Source organism: Nannospalax galili, unplaced genomic scaffold (assembly GCF_000622305.1).
Source record: "Nannospalax galili isolate Female #2095 unplaced genomic scaffold, S.galili_v1.0 scaffold1287, whole genome shotgun sequence".
NCBI lineage: Eukaryota > Metazoa > Chordata > Mammalia > Rodentia > Spalacidae > Nannospalax > Nannospalax galili.
Window position 1 is genome coordinate 626961 of NW_008357051.1, and position 21986 is coordinate 648946.

Consider the following 21986-nt stretch of genomic DNA (forward strand, 5'->3'; position numbering starts at 1 on the left):
CTTGGCAGCCTCCAGAAGTAGGAGGCCAAAGCTACGAGGTCCTTCTGTGGTACCTGACTATTGCTGCCAAGCTAACAAGAGTTCTGTGTAACTCCTCTGCACTCCCACGTCTTTTATTATTTATTGATTGACTGATTTTATGTGTAGGGGGCTCAGTCTCCACATGTGTGGAGGTCAGAAGACAATTTTCTGAAACCAGTTCTCTACTTCCACCAAAATGTGGCTAGTGGAAGATTCCATCAGATGTGGTTGGTGACAGACAGGCAAAGATGAGTGGAGGGTTTGGGGGAGGTTACAATCTCAAGGAAGACAGATGATCAGGAAGATGGAGCCAGGCGACCCCAGCTATGCAGCTTACACTCCTCTCTCCTAAACTGGATTTCTCTTTTTAGCCAATCACTGGCAAACTGGTGCTTTCTGAGAGCACACAGCCTAGGTAGGATGCACTTGCACAGCTTCCCTGCTCTGGTCCCTGTGTGCACCACCAGTCACAAGCTTTAGGAACTTACTGTATCCCTACCCATCTCCTCACTGTCCCTTCCCCCAGCAATGCATCTGCTAGCCCAAGTCACACTTGCCAGCAGCTACTTCATATATATATGATGAATGGCTTTTTCCCAGCTTAGGATGGTAAACTCCCTGAGGGCAGGACACTTGGCTTTACCAGGCAATATGGCTTGCCATTGAATTCCTAGCCCCTGTAATGGTGCCAGGCACCAGGGCAAGGCTAGGAAATGATGCATGAGGGCTTGAAGTTGAAGAGGGCCTTCACTCTCAAGGGGTCTGTACAACCATGACTGACCTATGGGAATCAGAGCAGACCTCTTTCAACTTTGTACCCTAAGCACCTGGCTTGTCTCACCCAAGTCTCAGCCTCGCCCCATACACAGCAGAGTTCTCAACATCTGCCAACTGAATTAATCACGGGCAGACCCACATCAAAATGTACTGTCCCTCTCCAATGGGTCCTGCTGGCCTCATAAACACACTCAACTTCACAAGAGACCTGGGAGGAAAGACAATGTGGGTAAGTTATGTTTGACTCTCTTCCACAGATCTAGCCAGTCAAGGTGGGTGGCAAGAAAGGCCAGGCAAGGCTAGCATCGAGGGGCAAGTGCAATGCAGGGTGGCTGGAATCAGATTCGTGAGGGCAGGAGCCTGAGTCTCACAAGGGAGTCCTAAAGTATGAGCTATGAGACAGTCACTGTGACACTCTAGTGGGCATACCCAACCCTCAGTCCTCAGGCCACATGCACCCAGAGACTGCTATGAACGCTGCCCCAAATCGTAAACCCACTTAAAACATTTTGAGGTGTTTTTTTTTTGTTGTTGATTTTATTTGTGGTGTGTGTGTGTGTATGTGTGTGTGTGTGTGTGTATGTGTGTGTGTGTGTGTGTATGTGTGTGTGTGTGTGTGTATGTGTGTGTGTGTGTGTGTGTATGTGTGTGTGTGTGTCTGTGTGTGTCTATGTATATATGTGTATGTGTGTCTGAATATTATATGAGTGCAGGCCAGAAGAGGTTGTGGGATCCACTGAAGCTGGAGTGACAGGCAGTTGCTAGCCACCCAACATGGGTGCTGGGAACTGAACTCAGGTCCTCTGCAAGATCAGCAAGCCTTCTTAACCACTGAACCATCTCTCCCAGGGCCTGTCTTTTTTTTTTTTTAAACTTGATTTTCAAGGTTCTAGAGTGTGAACTTTGTAGATGACTCCATAAGTAGTGATGTCAAAAGGTGGTTGCATGCTTCCTAGGCCTTAAGGGGTCTTCACTGGTAAGACAGGAAGAGTCAATCATAGTCATCAGGATATCCCCCAAGGAATAAATGGGATGATGGCTGAGGGAGGCTGTGGAAAGAGCCAAGTACCACCACATTATGAGATCTGGTCATATGGTGCTGGCTGCCAAGAGACAAGGGCAGGGGAGGGAAAAAGACACAGAGGCCAGGACTAAGGACAAGAGGCACGATGATATTCCAAGTCAAAGGGTTTCCAGCTAGCACCTCTACTTCCCAGTAGAGAGGCTGTGACCTCTGCTTGCCTGCAGTATTTCACACTTTCAGGTTTTCTAACAGAAACACACCCAGGCTGAGTATCCCCCATGCAAAATGCTTGGGATCAGAAGCATTTCAGATGTGGGAGTGTTTCAGACTTTGGAATGCTAGGTAGCATACCTATTACCAAGTGAGCACCCCAAATCTTTAGCTGCAAAATGCTCCAAGACTCAAATGTTTGTTGAGTGTCATGTCAGTGCTAGAAAAGGTTCAGATTTCTAATTAGTTCAGATTTGAGATTCTCAGATTAGAAATACTTAACTTGTACTAAATAGGGCAGTTAAGAAACAACTTGTGTGTGTCATAAACCTCAGCCTCTGGGTGTTAGAGATGACAAACATGTCCTGTGTCTGCCATGCTTACCCATGTGGCACCCAAGAGATACCAATTAGACCAAGAATCTGTTGCAAGATAGTAAATGATGGAGCTTCCATGCAGTTCTGAGCTTCCTGGTAAAAAAAGGAAAAAGGGTGTTCCTGTTTTCATTATCTGGCACAGCCATATATTGACTATAAGCACAAGCAAATCCTCTCCATTCTTCGAAGAGCCCAACTGCCTGGAGTGAACCTCACTTGCAGGACAGCTGTGCATCACAACCCTGAAGTGAACCACAGTCACCTCTATTTTGAAATAGACTGGATTGAAGGCTTAGAGGGGTAGGGAAGCAGGATGGGATGTTACCAAATGAACCCCCCCACCACCACCAGGGAGAGAGAACACTAGCTGATAACCTTGGCCATATCCATTGTCTCAGTCTGGACTGGCATAGGAAGGCACAGGCCAGATGAAATGGCAACAGTCTCTTCTGCCTACTGCTCTGGCCTCCTCGACCAGAGGCTTGGGGCAGCAGAGGGCAACCTCATGGTGTGCTCCAGGCTGCTGGCACAGCTCCCTCCAGACTGGCTCCTCAGAGTCTGCACTAACAGAGATTAAGCCTGGTACGACCTCAGCAATGAGATGCAAACCCAAGAGGAGGGGTAGAGAGATGCCCAGCGGCCTGCAGCTCTGTTTTCACCCTTGGCAGAGTGCCAAGATCCCAGAATGCCAAGCAGCCCGGGGGCCAGTGCTCCAGGGCTGTACCCACTTGGCTTCCTTCAAGCCTGGCATTACAAGAATCTGCAAGTCTGTTTGGTGCCCACCCCACATCTTCTGATGTCCCCTTGGATAGCAAAAGGGACACAAGGTCAGGGGCCTAGTCATACATAGACCTGGACTGGGAATCCCAAGCCTTAGGTCTCCATCCTGTTGTGGCATAAGCTGAGAACATTTCTGCTTGCTCTAATCCTCAGTTTCCCCTTCCTAAGATCCAACTAAGGGGCTTCACTAGGTAGCATACCTGGACTGGTACCTGTGATATGCCCCAAGTTGGCCTTAAACTGGTGGCAATCCTCCCACTTCAGTCTTCCAAGTGCTGGCACATACCATCACATTGGCCAACTAATGGTGGCCAACAGTAAGCCACAGGGGTGGGGATGGGGACATCTTGGAATTATTAAAGGGAATAACTGAATTTAAAGATTTTTTTATATTTATCTTTATGTGTATGTGTGTTTGTGTATGGGTATACGCACATGAATAGAGTTGCCTGTTAAGCCAAGAGGGTACTGGATCCCATGGTGCTAGAGTTACATGTGGTTGTGAGCTGCCTGATGTGGGTACTGGAAATCAAACTCTGGTGCTCTGCAAGAGCAGCAAGCACTCTTAACCACTGAGCTGTCTCTCTAGCCCCCAAGCATTTGAATTTATATACTTAGCAAGCACTATCAATAGGAAAAATAAACTACATTCCTTGAACTTACATGTAAGATAGGCTTGCAAAAGCAGGTAGATACTTCTATGATATACAAAAGACATGTGTTGGTGCATGCCTGTAGTCCCAGCACTTGGAAGGCAGAGGCATGTGGATCTCTGTGAGTTCAAGGCCAGCCTGGTTTACATAGTGAGTTCCAGGACAGCTGGGGCTACAGGGAGACCCTGTGTCAAAAAGACAAAAGAAAAAAAAAAGACAAATCTTTTGTCTATCTCCTTGTTCTTTTAAACTAGAGTCTGGCTATGTAGTGCAGGCTAACCTCCAACTCATGATCCTCCTGCCTTGGCCTTTTAAGTGCTAAGATTACAAACATACATCATCATAAGATAAATTTATTAAAAGTTGTTACCTGAATTTATAAAAGCCATACACCAATATATATTTTGTGTCTGATGCCATCACAGCCACACCTAGGCTGTGTAACTGACAGATAACTATTTCCTCATTTGTGGAGTAGGACTGATTATCAAATATTTCTTTTTTAAAATCTTTTATTTTTATTTAATGCATATGAGTGTATTGCCTGCATGTGTGTAAGTGCACCCATATTGTGCACTGCCCACAGAGATCAGAAGGTGGCACTGGATTCCCTTGGAAGTGGAGTTACAGGCGGTTCTTAGCCACCACATGGGTGCTGGAAATTGAACCGGGATTCTCTGCAAGAGCCATTAGTGCTCTTAACCACTGAGCTGTCTCTCCATCCTCCATGTCAGTGTTATTTAAAAGTATCTTTATATGAAACTGTGTATTTTAATAATGAAATGGAGATCTTTTTAAAGGTTAAAACATCATTTAATTTATGTCTTACAGGGTTTATACTGAGTACAATATTGTATAACTGTAATAATTCAACTGTAAACCTAAAAATTTACAGCCAAATTTGAAAGAGATGCATCCTACCTCAGGAAAACGTTATTGAATATGTCAATTGTGTTGTAATGATATGCTTCTTCTAAGTATGTTGTTATTAAATAAATCATTTTTAAAAATTTTTTAAAAAAAAGTATCTTAAACTGGGTAACACTAGCTACTTAGGAGGTTCATAGGAAGGTCATGAGTTCTGGGCAACCTGGGTGACATAATGAGATTTTGTCTCAAAAAAAAGTATACTTGACATCAAAGGAGGTTGCTGAAAGTTTTCTGATGTTAAAAGATAGGGTTGGGCTGAGGTTGGTTATAGATCAGAGGTAGAATATTTGCCTCATATGTATGAGATCCTAGGTTGGATTCCTAATACTGTGGAGGACGGGCATGGCAGTTATTACCCCCAATAGATAGACACTTCTCACCAATCTATACTTTAATGATGGCCACCTTAATAGAAAAACCATGAATCATGTGTAAAAGAATAGAGAAATGGCTAAAATGCACTATGAACAAACTGTAAAACATATTAATACTTGGGGTTGGGTGTCAAGGATGACAAGCATATCTCTTCCATGCACCAACCATGCATGGGAGAGCATGGGAGACATATGCTTGGTGTTGATTAGACATCACTAATCAACCACTGTTCTCTTCCTTTCTTGGCCTGAACTTGGGCTCTGCATCAGAATCTTTGTCAGTGCCAGGCAGCCCCTTCCAGTAGAACATCACTATTAAGCCAACCAAACTTTAAAATCTCAATGATACTGAGAAGTGGCAAGGGCACAGAGAAATGGATACCAGGGACACTATGGGCTGGAGTATGATTTAGGACAGTGTTTCCAGGGGGCAATTTAGCAACCATTACCCAAAGGCCAGTTCTCTGCAGGAGCAATCTCCAATCCAGAAATCCATTCTTGGGATGCAATCAAGCGTGAGCAAGCATGTGCCTGCAAAGCTGTCCCCTGGATGTGAGCCTTGGTGGCAGAAATTGGGAAGTGATTGAAACCTCCAAAACAGGAAAGAGGTGAAACCGGGCGCACAGGGTGAAACATGGGATGGTAATTTGCAATGCTAGTAAATGGTTACTGACATAAGAACACACGCTGATGTGGGAAATAAAAACAAAAGTTCTTACTAAGCGGAAAAGTCACTCTGAAAAGGCTACACATTGTATGATTGCAAGTCTGTGACAGCATCGAAAAGGAAAAGTGTGGAGACTGTAATAGGGAGGAAGGGATGAGCTGGCACAGAACTTTCTGTGAAAATTCTGACACAGGAATTGGATACGTTTGCATCCAGTCACCCATTGGTTCAAACAGAGCTTAATTTTGTTTAAATGAGAGCTATGAAAAGATAGACACAGAGAAACCCCATTTGAAGTTCTGAATAAGACAGAGATTTGACCACATCATGGGGGGGGAAGAGGAAGAAGAAGAAAAGGAAGAAGAGGAAGAAGAGGAGGAGGAGAGGAAGAAGAGAGAGGGAGGAAGAAGGAGGAGGAAGAAGCCTTTAAAGGAATTCTTTCAACGGTCCTTCAACCTTCACCATTTGTCAGTAGATGCTGAGATCAAACCAGTGCCAGGGCAGAAAGAGGGATCCAAGCTAGCTCTGAGTACTGGTTATAAAGTGGCACTTGGCACACCTTGATAGATGAGGGACTCCACTGATGGCAGAGTGAGGCCTGGTATCACCACCACAAAGCATCTCTGGCTTTATTTTCTTTATGACATGCTTTGAAAGACTTGCCAATAAAAGGCCTGCCTGCATCCTCCCTCTCACTCCTCCTTCCTTCCTTCACACACACACACACACACACACACACACACACACACACAGAGGCTGCCAATCAATTTAACACACTGGCTAGCCATATAGCATTCTTCTAATCAAAGGCAAAAGACAGTGTGCATTCTTGCCTCCTCTTGGTACACTACATGATGCTCTCTATGGCTCACTATGGCTATTTGTTTTTGAGACAGAGTCTGGCTATATAACTCAGGCTAGCCCTGAACTCTCAATCTTCCTGTCTCAGCCTCCTAAAAACTAAGATCACAAAGCACATGCCACTGTACTCAGCTTCACTAAGCATCTTTATATTTTTATCTATAAATAAAGACACTTGCTAGATAGAATACTGTGCAGAAATGAGGCTTAAACCAACTAAAGACACAGGTACATTCTGGTTGAATCATAATGTTGATAAGAGCAACTAGTCACCAGAGAGAGAATATTCTATGATTTATATAAAGTTAAGAAACTAGATAACGGGACAACTAAGGTGTGAGAGGCTGGTGGTGCTGTTTGGGAAAGTTGTGGAACATTTGTGACCTGGCCCAGATGGCAGAGGAGAGCCTTGGGCTTGGGTCTTATGAGTTCCCACTGAGCTCTCTCTACAACCTGGCCAGCCACTGAAGTATGAACATACCACCAACTCCAGCTGCCACAGACAGCACTCCAGACATGTCTTCCCAGTCATGGTGGGTTGTTTTCCCTGAACCAGAAGCCAAAATCAATCCTTCCTCCCTTAAATTGTTTCTGTCAAGTACATGGTCACAGCAACAAAACAGAGGTCAAGTTCAGGGCTATTCTTGGGAATAACAGGAATAGGCAGGAAAGGGCATTATAGGGAGCTGGTATCAGGTTTGATTTCTGGGTGCTGGTTCCATGGGCCTGTTGTTTGTGAAAATATCTTGGGTCACGCTTTTGTAAGATGTGCATTTTTCTGAATGCACATATATTAATCCAAACAAAGGGAAGATATCTGCAGGGGCCCCAAAGACTAGGAACTCCACATCTAGCCCCTAACCTGCAGCTGAGGGAACTGGGCTCTCTGGCCAGTGGCGGTTCCCAAAGCAGATCCAGTTACATGAGTGCAGCACAGCTGGTTGGGGCTGGTGGAACACTGTGGACCCTCCATGGTGGTCCCTTCTGCAGGACTTTAAAAATGTAGTGTGTATATCCCATTGCTGGTGAGACTTGGAGAAGTGGAGACTGGAAGCAGCCGTGAACAGATTCACAAGTCACAGAAGTGGTGGAAAGTGGCACCATTTTTTGTGGGTTTGCTTCCTGCCGTGGACTCTGCTGGTTTGAGCTCAGGTACCAAATTTCCCTTTAGGAGCAGGCCAGCCTATGCTGGGCTCCAGGAGTAAAGTCAGCCCAAAGTCAACCAATGGTGCCACCCCACTGCCTCCCCAGTGGCTGCACAGGGAACCTGGCCTTTAAAGAACCTGATGACACTTGACAGTCCCACCCAGGTCCACACCTGACCTACTTTGGCACAAAAGAAGGGAAAGGCGTTTATTCTGTGATTTCAGTAAGAAAGCCTTCAGCCACTGTTGCCAAGGGAGCCAAGGCCTGCGGAGGATTTGGCAGGGTGCACCCAGTCATCAGGGCAGAGGGACAGAGGTTACAAGAAACATGTCTGACCAGGTCTTGTCCCTGGTCAGAGCACCTAGGACTATCTCTAGCAACAGGAGTCTCTCCTGTTATTCTTAAGGAGCCCTTCAGACAGCACCTAATAAGGTGACTTAGCATAGAGACTCCAGACAGCTCAGGATGGAGTTGGTCTCCAGAAAGATCAAGTCATTAGAAGGCTAGAGCTTTCGGCCCCACCCACCAGCCTCTGGAGAAGGGAGCAGGGGCTGGTGGTTAAACCTTATAAAATCCCACTAACAGGGCTGGAGGTGGGATTCAACGACAGAGTGCCTGCCTAGCATGCACAATGCCCTGGGTCCCAACCCCAGAGCCAAAAAGTCAAAATCAAGATTAAAACAAACAAAAAAACTGGGCCAGGGAAATGGTTCAAAATTAAACAAAAAAACTAGGCTAGGGAAATGGTTCAGTGGATAAAGTGCTTGCTCTGAAAGCATGAGGAAGTGAGTTCAGATCCCAGGATCAAATAAAAGCTAGGCATGGTGTCACAAGCCTATAACCTCAGCATTGAGAAACGGTCGAGGAGGGGGCAGGTGGATCCTGGGGGCTTGCTGGCCAGCCAGTCTAGCTGAAATGGCAAACTTCCAATTTAGTGAGAGGCCCTGTCTCAAAAGACAAGGTAGACAGTGACAGAGGAAGTTTCTGCAAGTGAACCTCTGGCCTCCACAAGCACAAACACAGGTAGGTACACACACACACACACACACACACACACACACACACACACACGCTTAAGAAAGCACCTGTGAACAAGATTCAGGGCCTGTCAGTTCAGTGAGCAGGCTGAGATTCACTAATGGAGGAATGCTCCTTCATTATGGCACCTTAGCTCCATGTCCCTTCCCCACACCCTGTCCTATACAGCTCTTCCGCCTGGCAGTTCCTGGGTTGGGCCCTTAAATAAGCTAGGAATGGTGCAAAGGCATTTTCCTGAGTTCTGTGAGTCACCCAGTGAATGATGGGGGAACCTGTGATCCATGACAGTTAGAAGCACAGACCCCTGGGGTTCTGGGGTGAAGTCAGCAGTGGCCATCCCCTGGGACTGAGCCCTTGCCTTGTGGGTTCTGTGCTGAGTCTGGGAAGTCAATGTGGGAGATAAACTGCCTTGTAGGACACAGTTGGGGCTGGAGGATTAGAGAACTGACTGGGGCTGGACACACTTGAGAGGGAACCCCAGTGGACAAGGCTGGAGTGCTACAGTGGACAGGTGGTGGAGTCGGCCTGCCTCTGTACTTCCTGAAACCCTGATTTAATCCCTCAAGCCTGTCTGGATGGGGTTTCTGTTCTGAGCATTCATCTGCCATCCTCATCTAGACCTGCCCCACTCAATGAACACGCAGGCCCTGCTTGCTAGGCCTGTTCCTGCTGACCCTCCCCTCAACGACCAGGCCTGGTCTTGCTCACCCTCACCATGGCCAGGCCTGTTCCTGCTTTCCCGCCTCTTCTCCAGGTCTGTTCCTGCTGGCTACTCACTTCTCCAGGCCTGCTCCTGCTGAGTCCCTCCCCACCGATGGCCAAGCCTGTTCCTGCTGGCTCTCCCCATAGCCAGGCCTGCTCTTTCTAGTTCCCCCTTTCACCAGGCCTGCTCCTGCTGACCTCCTTTCTCCAGGCCTACTTCTGCCGGCTCCCCCCATGGCCAGGCCTGTTCCTGCTGGCTCCCCCATCACTGGGCATGCTCCTAAGGGCTCTAGCACTCCACTTGGGCCTTCTAAGCCATTTCCTGCTCTGGGAGTAAGCACTGGGCCCTCAATGTAGAGGGACTTTGTACTGGGGACCTTTAAAAAATGCATATAAGGGGCTGGAGAGATGGCTCAGCAGTTAAGAGCACTGACAGCTCTTGCAGAGGACTTGGGTTCGATTCCCAGCACCCACATGGCAGCTATGAACCATCCTTGGCTCCAGTTCCAGGGGAATCCAACGCCTCTTCTGACAGGATGCACAGCATGGGTGCACTTACATACATGCAGGCAATACACTCATACACATAAAATAAAAATTATATGAAAAGTGCATATAAGCCAGGTGTGGCACATTACCCTTGCAATCCCAGCATTGGGAGGTTCATGGGTTCAAGGACAGCCTAGGCTACATAGTGAGACCTGGCTTTACCCAAAATAAAAAATGAAAAAAATTGCATATAATCTTCAATTCCATCATTTCTAGAAATTTCTCAGAGCCATCTGCTGTAGATGCAGCATTGTCTGAAGCAGCCCATCTGGGGTTGGTAAACTCGATGACAGCACAACCAGGCATCAGGCAGCTGGCCCAAAGAAGGAAGCCCCTGACCCCAGCCACCAGGCTCTCTCTCCTGAGGGCTACAAAGCAGATGGGCTCTCTCCACCCCCCTGCCCCATAGTAGGGTGAACCTGCTACAGGTAAATCAAAGGACCCTCTCTTTACACCTTGCAGAGGAGGTCACTGTCCTCGCTCTCTGAGACCTCATCTCTCAGGGCTCCCCACCAACCCTAGTACTGTCCCACAGGCTACTGGCCTGCCTCTAGCATAAGACTTTGTATCAGCTGTTGCCTCTGTCTGAGGTGCTCTTTACCACAGAGAATGGCTAGTCCCATCCTCCAGGCTTTCACTCAATGTCACAATCCCAGGGAACCCTATATTAAACTGTACCCCTTACCCTTTCTCTCCCTCCTGTTGTACTCTGTCCAGACCACACATCACCAATTAACTTTTATAGTACGTATTTATAATATTGACCCCGGTCTCCCAATTAGACTTCAGGACTACTGTGTCCCTGCAGCCAGAATAGGGCCTGGACACACAACAGACACTCAGATGCACGACTTTCTGAGTGGTGACAGCAGGATCAGGGTGAGGGACACAATGGTTGGTCTGAGAGGCATACACCAGGCTGCTGAAGAACAGCATCCTCTAGCTGTATCACTTGCTGTGTGACTCCAGGGAGTATCTGAACCTCTCTGGGCCTGCAGATATGAACAGCACCTACTTGGCAAGACTGTTATTTAAAAATGCACTATATGTGGGGCCAGCAAGATGACTCTGCACATAAAGGTGCCTGAGCACCCACATTTAATCCCCAGGCCCCACACTGTGGAAGAAGAGCACTGACAGGACTGCAGAGATAGCTTAGTGGTATGTTTACCTAGCATGTGCAAGGCCTTAGGTTCCATCCCCAGCACAAGCAATCAATCAGATAAAAAGGACATACATATTTAGATGTGTGTCACAGTAGCTCTGGCCAACAAGAGTTGCCAGTGGCTGCTCACAGATTGAGGCCAGAGGGAGAGGAGCTCCTCACTGCATTTGAGGCCAGGTGCCTGGATCTTCAATTTAAAATATACACTAGGGTCACTGAGATGGTTCAGCACATAATAGGGCTTGCTATACAAGTCTGCCAACCTGAGTTCAATTCCCAGAACCGACTCAAAGGTAGAGGAACAGATTCCACAAAACTGTCTTTCGTGCTCCACTCCTACGCCTTGGGACATACACACACACACACACACACACACACACACACACACACACACTCTGCATACTCACATAATAACAAATATATGAATAAAAAATAATTTAAAAAAATAAAATAAAATGTAAAATATACTAGCAATGCCTAACTAGGAATTTTTAACAGAAGTTGGGTACATGGATATTTCTTAGTCGTTCTTTTTTACATAATGAAACATAAAAAATACTTATTGGTACTAAGAGTTTTTAAAATGAGTCCCAGGCTTTCCCTCCCCCATGACTGCCCCAGATGCCAGCAATAAAGAGGGCAGGGGCAGAAGGAGGGGTTTTCCCCAACCACCCTGCAGAGCACAGCACTGAAGTTCAAACAATTCCCTGAGGTTCATGGGCTCCATAATCCTAAGGAGTGGGCCAGCTAGAGCCCAGGAAAGGCTGCAGAGCAACGGAGACAGGGTGCAAAGAACAAGAGGTATTGGTTGGGCCTGGGGCCCAAAGAAGTGGCAGTCACAGACAGCAAAGCAGGAAGGTGGGTAGGCCAGGACGGACCCAGGCCTGGATACAGGGCTTCCCTAGAGGATAATCAGAGGCATCTCACACAGACCACTGACTTGCCTGTGCTGTCCTCTAGTCTCACCAGCTCTTTACCCCACATTACTAATGAGCAAGTTACCAGTAGGTCAAGTGTGGGGCCTTCATGGAGGTAGCCCAAGACTGGAACCTCAACTAACAGCAGATATTCACATCTCCTTGCCTTCTGCACACTGTTCTTCCGCAGTCTCTTTCCACCTGCCCCTGCTGTTCCCACTGGCTCTATATCTAAAATCTTGGAATAAAAAGAATCTGCGGGGTTTCCTCATTTCCCAAGGACCGGTCCATGGCTCACAGTGTTGTCACCACACAGACCTTGTTGGAAAAGCAGAAGCCCAGGCTCCACCCCTGACCTCCTGAGCCAGAGTCTATTTAGTGTGACTACTTGGGTCTAAATGGTCAGGAGCTTGAAGCCACAGGGGGTGTCCCCAAGCTGAGGGGATCCTTTGACTACAGAAAGCTGAGGACATCGTCTTAGGCAGCACATGACTCCACCTTCAGATAAGGTGTGAGCAAGTGCATGTTTGACAGATAAGCAGGGAGAACCTGAGTGAGCCCTGAGCACCTGTACACATCTCTCCAGGCATCTCTGACTGCAAGGCCGCCCCATCTTCTGACCCTCAAACCATTTTTCCTACTGGTCACATAACTAATTAGGTAGGTCAAGGTGACTATGAGCATTGTACCTGCTGCTTCCTGGAGAAGGGCCTGGGTTTCTTCCATGTTCACTACTAAAGTTGCTGAGCCCTCAGCCCTGGTTTCTTCCCCTAATCAGCAATTCACTGTGTGCAGACTCACTGATGGGTCCCATCACATCCCCCCATGGAACCTGGGAGCAGGGTCACAAGTGGTGACCTTACTGTGTGCTGGGCTTCTGGTTACAAATTGATGTGCTGGGTCTTTGAGTGTTTGCTGCTTTACTGCTGACACCATGAGCCTGGAATTCTTTCATGGCTGTGTGTGTGTGTGTGTGTGTGTGTGTGTGTGTGTGTGTGTGTGTGTGTGTGTGTGTGTGTGTGTCCAAGTATGAAGAACTGGTTAAGCACTTTTCTGTGTACTGGTATAAGTGCTCAAACACAGACACATGTACTGACTGAGACCCTGGTTTGGAGGAATACAGAGGTGGCCTGGCCTTTCTTGAGCACCCACTGTATACATAATTACTTCTTCAGTCCTCCTTGTATCCAGCAGGGTGGATCATCATCCCCTTCCTACAGGTTATAAGATCAGAGCTCTCCCTGCAGGTCCATCTCAAAAAGATGACAAGCAGTATAGGGGCTAAAGTGATGGAGACAGAGGGAGCTGACTATGGGAGTGGTTGCCTGAGTGCACAGTCCAGTCCATGAAACTCTGTCAGGAGAGGCCTTGTTCCCAGGCCTCCAGAAAGGAGGTGGGAGAGGTTCAGATATGCCAATGCCCTGACTAGGCATCTTCCACACTCCGTGGAGGGCATTCATTCATTCCCTCTCAACCTGTGTTCCTGTGGTATCAGTACTCAATGCCAGCACTGTCCTAGGTGCTAGGAATCCAATGAACAAGATCCCCGCTTTTCTGGGCCTGTAGCCTGGATACAAGGTGTATGTGTTTGCCTACTCCTGTCCCCTCTCCTGTCTGGCACCAAGTGTCCTGGGGACAGGTGGATGTATGAATGAAGATCAGCCAATCAGATCCTGGATCCACAGCTGGCCACAGTGATTGTGCAGGGAGGGGCAGAAGCCCAGCCAATGGATGAGCTACAGTTTGGGCTTCACAGGAATCCACTGGGAAGAGAAGAACCCAGCCACTGCAGGGGCTACAGAAAGAAAAGGACAGGTATGGAGGCTTGTGGCCAGGTTCTGTGCCACTCCCCCAGCAGCTGCCTGTGAATGGAGCCAGAAGTCAGAGTAGGCTGATCCTGCAGGCTGTGTTTGAGCCCCTATATCCTAGGATGACTGAAACTCCCAAGACCCTCCTAGACCTCGTGCTGAGCCCATGAATTGCATCTTTGCATAATCTTGCTTGGCTGAGTTTCTGGCAGGTTGTATTTCTGATGCCCACAACCGCCTTTGCTTTTCAGATGGAAAAGGGAGGCTCAGAGGGGTCAAGTGTCTTGAACAAAGCTTCACAGCAAACTAGTACAAAGCATGGCAGTCCAGCAGGGCAAGTGACAAACTGCAACGGGAGGGGAAGGGTCCTCCACAGAGTAGAGGGGCTTCCTGGGAGGACCCAGCAGGTAATTCCAACAGAACCTGCCCCGCCCACCCTGAGATAACTGTGGAAGTAGGCCTATCACCCACCCTTGTGTGTTCCCTGCCAGGGTATCTAAGCTACTGACCTGTGGGAAGTTATGAGACATCCTTGTCCTGAGGACCAGTCCCAGATGGAGTTGGGGCTGTTCCACGAACTGCCCTACCTGATCTGTCTCCCCTTCTATTGCTCCCCCAAAGTCCTGCACCCCGCAGACTTGAGGTGAAGAGGGGCAAAGGTATGTGCTGGAAGCTTCTAGGACTGGCTGGCCAGCAGCCCTGGAGACCCACCCCAGCCATGCAGGAGAAGCAAGGAGGCAGGGCCAAGACAGCAGATCCCTGCAAGAGGTGGCTCCTGTAGAAGCTAGGAAGGCAGACTCCTGGATGTGATCATTATGGGATAGATTGGGGAAGCCACGCATTTTCCCTCCAGATGAAAACAATGTAAGTCATGCTGTGCTGCTGTGAGCCAGAGATCCTCACCTCTTCCATTTATGCACTGGACCTCAGTTTACCTATCTGTACCACAAGGTAAGTAGGCTTGATCTTTTAGGATCTGCTGGCTCTGAAACAAAAACAAAAACAAAAACAAACAAAAAATAGCCTTATGCAAACTCTCAGAGCTAGACCAGCAGGGTGAAAGACATCCTAGCCAACCTGCCCCACCACAGAGGAGGAAATAGGCTCTGGTGGTCATGCAGATGAAACCATTGGATTCCAAATCTCTTTACGTTTAGCTGGATTCCAGCCCCAGGGTCTGCTGTGGCTCATTTATGCTGAGTCCTCATAACCCAAGGCCCTGGGACATGGTGGCATAGGGGCCCTCCAGGTCCACGGGTGTCCCATCTAGGGGAAGCACTCAGCAGCCCCCCACTCAGGCACAGGTGTTCTGCTGTGGCTGGTGCCTAGCATCCGGCTGGCAGAGACCTTTCCATTTTCCTCAGAAGCCTCTAGATGGGAAATGAATCATGAAAACCAAGAAGGTAAAATTAGCCCGAAGGCTGCCAAGTAACTGATGTGGCCATCAGCCCTGGGGGGTGGGCTGCACTGCTGACTCAGGTGGCCTCTGGGGCTGGTGGAGGGTGGCCTGGCCATCTGGAGCCCCTGTCTCCAGGCTCTTCTATTTCTGGCCTTGGCCTCCCGGGCTGCTAGCACGACTTCTGAAGCTTCCTGAGTCCCTCCCCAACGCCTCCCTGCCAACAGACCTACAGTAAGCTGGACACATGCCTGGATTCCTGCTAAGCATATGTCCACCCACTTTATCCTCAACACCCTTATCCCCAAGGTCAAGAAACTGAAGCAAAGCTGGAAAGTAACAAAGCAGTATTTGATCCCAGATCCCTGCCTTCTACACTGTGTGCTTTCCTGTGCCTGATGCCTCTGTCCAACCAAGTCCCCAAGTGAGTTTGAGGAGGGGACACTGTCTGCCCCACCATACCTACCATGTACTTTCTACTCTCAGGCTCTCGGATCGGATTCAAGCCCTACTGCCCCATACTGGCAAGGTAGAGGGGTCCTTACTATCCCAGTGTCATAAAAAGAAGCTGAGAACTTGTTAGTATGGGTCCTGAGGCATAAGACACACCTATGAGGAAGAGACAGAACAGAGAACAGCAGCGAACCCCACAGCCTCACAGCACAGGGTGGGACACCGAGGTCCAGAGAGAGGAAGGGACTTATGTAGAGCTGCACAGCAAATGTAAGACAAGTCCAACCACAAAGACCCTGCTTTGGAGCTATTTATGCAGAGAGTAAATCTGGGTGAGAATGGGAGACTCCCTGAATGCAGGAGCTACTGAGGTAGGGTCACTCCTGAGCCCCACTGAGATCCTAGATCTGGTTCAAACCCTGGCACCTGTTCCCAGTTTGGAATGGACAGCAGACATGTGAGCCACTGAAGGGGGACAGGGTAATCTAAAGGCAGGAGATGAGGCAGGTAAGATACCATACCTTCTTTAGCCTGATTAAAGCTGGGCTCCTGGGTGGGGTGGCATGGTGCTAAGGGAGATCCAAGACTCCTGCATGAAGACAGGTATCATCTGTCCTCAGCTCTTCTGGCTTCAGAGGAAGCCAGAGCCAGCACGGGTGACATCCCACAGCCACCCACACAGAGAGAATGAACCTCTGTCCCTGGGGCTGGCAGGTGAGCACCTGTGTGGACAGCTGGGTGCAGCTCCACCTTTGCCCTAGGAGGCAGTTCTGATCAGTTCAATAGCAGGTATCCCAGAGTGACCACAGCTGCCTGTGGCTCTGAGCACAGTACTTTCAAACTCCACAACATGGTCCCTGCCTATCAAAGTCCATGTGCAAAGAGACCAAGTCACTTGCCCAAAGCCTCCCAACTATTGGTGCATCTTACCCAATCCCTTGTTCCACAGTCTGACGGAGGCCCTGCTCTGCATAGCTCTGTGTGAGAAAGGCAGAAGGCTGTCCAGGTACAGTGATATGCACACCCAAGATCCCAGCACTCAGGAAGCTGAGCAGGAGGATTGCTGTAAGTTTGAAGCCAGTGTGGGCTACATGGTGAGAGTTTGTCACCTGTAGGCCCTGGATTTGGCCCCTGCTTGGAAGAGGAGAGGAGGGGAGAGGAGAGAAAGGGAGGGGAAGAATGACAGGAGCAAAGTGTTACAGTCCTCAAGGCCTTCCACCCAAACAGTACTGTGTAGTGGCCCACACATAGGGGTGTGGCAGTCACAAGGCTGTCATGCATGTCAAAGATTTTAGTCACACAAAATCTTGGGAAGTCAATTAGCTGCCCTGTGCCTCAGTTTCCCCAGTTGTACATGGGAAGCAATAATGGCAGCCGCCCTGGGTTATTCTAAGGATGGAATGTCAAAATAACACCTGGTACAGGTGAGCAGTATGTGGAAGACAGGACCCAAGTCAGGTCCCTCTAACATGGCCCCTGTGACCTTAACTTCAGGGTTGATGCCTTTGTAAACCAAGAGCAGGGGCCAGTGTCTAGAATAGTGAGGGCTGGCAGGTACCATGCCATCCACCAGCACCCACCAACCCCTTGATCTCCCAGAGACTTACTTTCCCCAGTTGAAAACTGGTCCAGTGATGGCTGCTTCCATGGGAGTCCCCGGTCTTACTGCAACCCCCTCCTCACCCCACAGGACAGGCCCTAACCCAGAGTCCACTCCCTAGCAGGGCAGAGGGACCTTGTGTTGGAGCAGTGACTTGGGAGCCAGCTACTTCAACTATTAGGAGAGTTTGTGGCTTGGGGTTAGGGAGGGCTGGGCCAGGCTAGTCACGCACTTCTCCTCTTTTAGGAACTAATCCCAGCCGTCTGCACTCACTGACCACATGCTGCTGGTCAGAGAGGCAAGGCCAAGTAGGCTGCCGGGCCAGGCACCCTCTGCCAAAATGACCACATCAAGTGGCCTAGTGAGAAAGAACCTTACAGAGAGCCAGATGGCCTGGGTACCACTCCTACCCCTGTCAGCCACCAACCCTGGGGGTGGCTCTGCCAAGTCACTTAGCATCCTGCAAGCTCAGTTTCTCCATTTGTGCAATGGCCACAGCCAGGGCATCTGTTTCACAAGGTGAGCTGGTCAAGTAGTGGTGTGCAGGTGGCCTACAGCTTGGAAGCTGTGTAAGGAAGAGCCACAGGCCACTCTTCCAGTGTCATGATGTAACCAGGAGCAGTAGTGTCCCCAGAGCCCGAGGCAAACCCTTTCCAGGGCCAATGTAGCTCTGAGACACCCAGGTCCTGGAGGGGAGAGGGGCTGGCCTCAAGCTGCTTTCTTCTCCTGCCCACCCCGCACACAGACCAACAGAGATCAAATCCACAGTCACAACAGCCCCATTGAGAGCAAGTGAATGTGCCCAAGGTGTGGGGTTACATCAGGTACCAGGCTCCTGGCCACCTCCGTGGAGCAAATGTTCAGGATGGCCTCTTTCCCTCTCTGCAGGCCCTGGTCCAGGACTTTCAAGGCTAAGCAGGGTAGAAATCTTATCGCCCACTTTATTCCCAGGCAGCAGCCTCCTCGGGGACACACGTTGGCCAGGAATTGTAGGCGTCGCAAAGGCGAGGGCCAACCGAGGCTGCCCACCAGGGTCACAGCCTCAGTGCCCACTGAGGCAGATCTCAGCTAAGGCAGAGGCAGGACCCCAGGACAGGGACATCTACCCTTTGCCTGACATGGCCCTTTGCACTTAAGGCAGCTCAGTGACGTGGGTCTGTTGTTATTTTTGGTCCACGGAGGACAAAGCCAGGCCACATACAGGGGGTTTCCGCTGTCCTCACAGAAACGGGCAGTTCTGGAGGAGCTGGGTCAGGATATATACCCAGGCATTCTGTCAGAGATCACTGATCTTTTGAACCACCATCACCCCTTCCTGCCCCTAGCTCATCAGAACTGGAACAAGGCAGAAAAAAAGAATGTGAAAGAGAGGTAACTCTAGGGGCCACAGACAATGGGGCATCCTGCAGACCAAGGTGGGAGCTATTTGGTTCTGCACAAACTCTCAGTGGACAAATTTCAAATATCACACAATAAAATTTTTTAAATGCAGTAGGCTCCCATAACCCACCAGTGGCTCTAAAGAGGCTAAGAAGGCACTAGAATAAAATAGGAGCTAACCTCAATGTCCAGGAACAGGGGAAGGGCTATGTAAATGGCAACAGTGCTCTCCAAATACTGTGTGTCAGTGTTTAAAAAATGGTAGCTCTTTATATAAAAGTCACACTGAGTGTGATGGCACAGGTCTATAATTCCAGAAACCAGAAGGAGGATCAACAAGTTGGAAGTCAGCCTGGTACACATTGAGTTAAATTCAGCCTGGACTACATAGCAAAGGGCAGTTGGGGAGAAGGCTGGGGAGATGGATTGGTAAAGTACATGCCATGAAAGCATTGAGGACCTGAGTTCAAGCCCCTCCAATATATATATATATAAAGGTCAGATGCACCAGTGTGCACCTGCAATACCAGAGCTGAGGAGGCAGAGACAGGAGGATCCCTGGTGCTTGCTGGCCAGCCAGACTACTCAGTCATTGAGCTCCAGGTTCTAGGACAGCTTGCCTCAAAAAATAAGGTAGAGGGCAGGATGTGGTGGCATACACCTTTAATCCCGGCCCTAGGAGGCAAAGACAGGCAGACCTCTGTGTTATTGGGGCCAGTCTGGTCTAAATAGCAAGTTCCAGGCTAACTGGGGCTATAGAAAGACCCTGTTTCAAAAACAAAAAGAGTGGAGTGACTGAGGGAGACAGTGGACACTGATCTCTGGTCTCCACAAGAACAAGCACACATATGTGTGCCTCCACATGGACAAACACACACCAACATATACACACACATGTACACATATGCACACACATCACAAAAGCCAGCTAGAATGTATGGATAGAATATTAAGTGAGAAATTCAGTTTTCACAATAGTCAGTACTGCAGACAACTGCACACACACAAACACACACACACACACACACACACACACACATCCCGACCACATTGTACATGTGCCTATATGCTATGAGTTTACCTATAGAAAAAGATCACAAGGGAACATAACTGTGATGTTTAACCTTAGGGAGGAGGCAGAAATGTGGATGGTGCCAAAAAAGACCATAATTCATTTGTTAACATTGCACTTTTACAGCAAATATATACTTGTATGTTTTTATAGGATTAAATCTCAGCATAAAAAATTAAAAAGACACAAAGATCTGCCTTGGGAAACAGCAAGCTGCCAGGCCCCAATGTATGCAAGCATCTATCCTAGGAGTGGGGGGTATCAGAGAAAATTCAAATATCTCAGGTGGATTGGATGGCCCTTCTTAGCCTGGTTAGGAAAGCAGGAACAAAGGTGTGCTGGATAGCTTTAGTGTCAACTTGACACACCTGGGTTGAGGGAGTCTCAATTGGGGAATTGCCTTCATTGGACTGGCCACAGGCCATGTCCAGGGGCACCTTCTTGGTTGTTGAGTGATGTGGAAGGTGCCACCCCTGGGCAGGTGGGCCTGTGTTGCATAAGAAAGCAGGCTGAGCAGGGGCCAAGGGAGCAAGTCAGTAAGCAGTGATCCTCCATGGCCTGTGCTCCAGGCTCCTGACTCCAGGTTCCTGCCCTGAGTTCCTACTTTGTGCTCCCTGATGAACTGTAACCTGGGAGATGTAGGACAAATAAATCCATTCCTCCCCAAGTTGATAGTGGTCAGAGTGTTTTGTCACAGCAATGGAGAAACAAACTAGGACAAAAGGCCTGTCTGCCCTACACAGGGTCATTTTAAGGAAGCATAACACTTAGAATCCTGGAGAAGGGGGAGCCTGGGCCACGTAGGTCCTCCATGAGACTTAAGAAGAAATGGCTTAGGCAGTCAGAGGTGCACAGACTGGCTATTGAGAGCCACCCTCTATCCCCCATGCAGGCCAGGTTCCCCAGTGACCTCCAGCCTCTGTCCTAGCACCTGCCCAGCTCTTGACCTACTTCTGAGGTGCTTCAGGGGTACAGGATATGTCTGGGGGAGGATCTTGCATGGAGGTAAAGTTCAGAAAGGAGAGAGGAAAAAGTGGACATGAATACCAAAGGCTCACTGGGCTAACTTCCCAACTGTGACACAGGATCCAGACACAAGCCCTAGCTGCCCAGTGAACCCAAACCCAAAACAGACTAAACGTGGCAGCCCCAACCAAACCCAGGCCATGTCAGGACCATGTAACAAGCAAATGCCAATGACATCATTATTTGCAAGCCAGCCCCGGTGTAGAAAGAAGAGTCAGGTGGAGTATGGCTGAGTCTTGGCTCTGCCCCAACTTTCCAAAAGGCCTTGATGTCACTGAACCCTTGAGAACCTCAGCTTGTCCATCAGCCAAATGGGCCAATGATGGGTGTTTCCCTAGCTGGCTGTGTGTCTAAACTGAGCTAATGTCACTCTGCCGCCATGAATGACAGTCACTTCATTAACACAAGTGATCTCGGCCACACTCTGGATCCCAGACACTGGAGAGATGAAAAGGCAATGCCTGGGCTCCAGCACAGCCAGTCTTGCACAAGTCTAGGAGCTTGGGGAGCAGACATGAAGCCCGTTGCAGCCCCAGGCTGCAGGTGAAGACAGGGCCCAAGGGAGAACACAGAAAAGCATTCAAAGGGCTAGGGATACCTTCTTGCCACTGGCTCAGGCTGAGGCCCAGTGCTCAGGAAGGAAGGGGACCTGGAAGCTAGGCCAATGAAGAAACAGGGTGGGGGTGAGCAGGAGGGGCATGGAAGTGAGGAAGAGGGGAGTTCTGGCACTGGGAGAAGCTGAATGAACCTGAGACAAGCCAAGTGCATAAATGTGCCTTTGAACCCTAGGTGTAACCTAGGAGGATTCCACTGGGGGCCCTGCTGAACTGGCCCTGGCTGTCCTTTGAGCAACAGGGCCATGGAGAAGCAAGGCAGCCCTGTATGACACAGGGCCAAGTGCCAGCTTTAGGGATGACAGGCATCAGGAGGAAGCTTGAGGCAGGGGCCCCCACCCAGGCTGCCAGTCTCCCTGTGTGACCAGAGCCACTGTCAAAATGAAGTCTCTTCCATGACTCCTGGCTGGCTGGAAGGAAGCCCAAGCTGGGTCAGAGGAGGAAGG

At 49.1% G+C, this 21986-nt stretch overlaps 1 protein-coding gene across 5 annotated transcripts in view; it reads right to left on the reverse strand.

Annotated features, from left to right (window-relative positions):
* The window catches only part of Prdm11 (PR/SET domain 11), an 83008-nt gene that overhangs the window by 50152 nt on the left and 10870 nt on the right, over positions 1 to 21986 (reverse strand). Inside the window, exon 1 of one of the 5 annotated variants that reach the window (XM_029557141.1) lies at positions 17456 to 17505. The exons of the other annotated variants lie outside the window; for them this stretch is intronic. The gene's annotated coding sequence lies outside the window, so the exon portion shown is untranslated. Of the gene's footprint in view, positions 1 to 17455; positions 17506 to 21986 lie in introns of those variants that run through there. 5 annotated transcript variants of the gene reach the window in all.